The following is a 1,723-nucleotide window of genomic DNA, read 5'->3' as shown; positions in this document are numbered from 1 at the left end:
GAGAAGGAGAAGGGGAGGATGATTGACGAGGATGATGATGGTGATGACGACGACGACGACAACAACGACGACGACGATGATGATTATGATGATGATGATGATGATGATGATGATATATTCCTTCTTAGATGTTCACGACTCTTTTTTTTTAATTATTCACTTATTTTTCTTTTTTATTTATTTCTGACTTCAAATACATATTCCATAAGATGCTTTTTTTCTTTTTCTTTTATTTTCTTCCATTTTTTTTTTGTTTGTTTTGTTTTTGCTGTTTTTCCTTAAATTCTTTTTTTTTATGAGGTGAAACACAGAACAGTAACTGAATGTATGTGAAGCATTACCACCACCACCACTACTACTACTATTGCTATCACAGCAACAACGACCAAAGCGTATTTATTTCGCTGTTTTTTTGTTATATTTTACTAGTAGTAAAAAGAGACCAGATATTACCTAGGAGAGAATTCAAAGAATATAAACTTTATTTTTATTATTACAAGAACGTCTGCTAAAATGTAGGCATTCCGAGACTATTTATAACAACCATTTACGTATAATCATATAGTGGCTTTGATTCCAGATTTAGCATCGAACACGAAGGAAGAAATTAATAAATAATGTTGATTTGAACGAAGAAAACCAGTTCGTTGTGGCTTTATCGTGTATATTTATTCACTATCGCTTTTCTGAAAGGTCGACTATTAAGAGTACTTTTCTAGATTTTTCTAGATTTCCGATGCTATTAATGTACTCAATATTCCTACAAACGAAGAAGCCAGCGAAGGAAGTTTTATGTTGGTCACATAACCAGTTAGAAATATGATAGCTGCTAAATCTGACTCGAATCATACTCCGCCATTTTAAAAAATACATAAATGAACTATATATTAAATAATAGTTCTAGATAGATGCAGGCTTGACTGTGTGGTTAAGAAATAGCGAGCTTTGCAACTATTTCCTTTCGGTTTCGGACTCACTGTGTGGTACCTTCTTTTATAGCCCCGGGCCGACTAATGTCTTGTGAGTGAATATGGTTGACGGAAATTGGGTGGAAACCCGTGCTATGTTTGTATATGTGCATGAATGCATGCATGTACATATGTGTGTATGTATATGTGTGTCTGTGTTTGTATTTGTCCACAACTACTGCCACCACTGTTGACAACCAGTGGTGGTTTGTTTACGCCCCCGTAACATCAGCCTTTTCGACAAAAGAGCGTGGCAGAATAATCTTAAAAACTTAAAGAGGGACGGTTTACCGAAGCAAGTAAACGATAAAATAGACGGGCCGACCAAAGCCTTGTGAATGGATTTGGTAGACGGAAACTGAAAGAAGCTCGTCGTATACATGTATATATTTATATGTATGTGTGTGTGTGTGTATGTTTGTGTGTGTGTGTGTATGTCTGTGTGTCTATTTTTGTCCCCCCAGCATCGCTTGACAATCGATGCTAGTGTGTTTAAGTCCCCGTAACTTAGCGGTTCGGCAAAAGACACCGATAGAATAAGTACTAGGCTTTCAAAGAACAAGTCTTGCGATCGATTTGCTCGACTAAAGGTGGCACTCCAGCATGGCCACAGTCAAATGACTGAAACAAGTAAAAGAGTAAAAGAGTATAAGGGAAACAAGTAAAAAGATGAAAGGATCATGCATGGATAATTGACCGAAGATCCACACAATTTGCTGGAAATAACAGTCAAATCTTCTCGAATTCCCCCATTA

Source organism: Octopus bimaculoides, chromosome 6, assembly GCF_001194135.2.
Source record: "Octopus bimaculoides isolate UCB-OBI-ISO-001 chromosome 6, ASM119413v2, whole genome shotgun sequence".
Classification (NCBI taxonomy): Eukaryota; Metazoa; Mollusca; class Cephalopoda; order Octopoda; family Octopodidae; genus Octopus; species Octopus bimaculoides.
The sequence above is the reverse complement of the archived record's forward strand: the minus strand, read 5'-3'. Positions refer to the sequence as shown.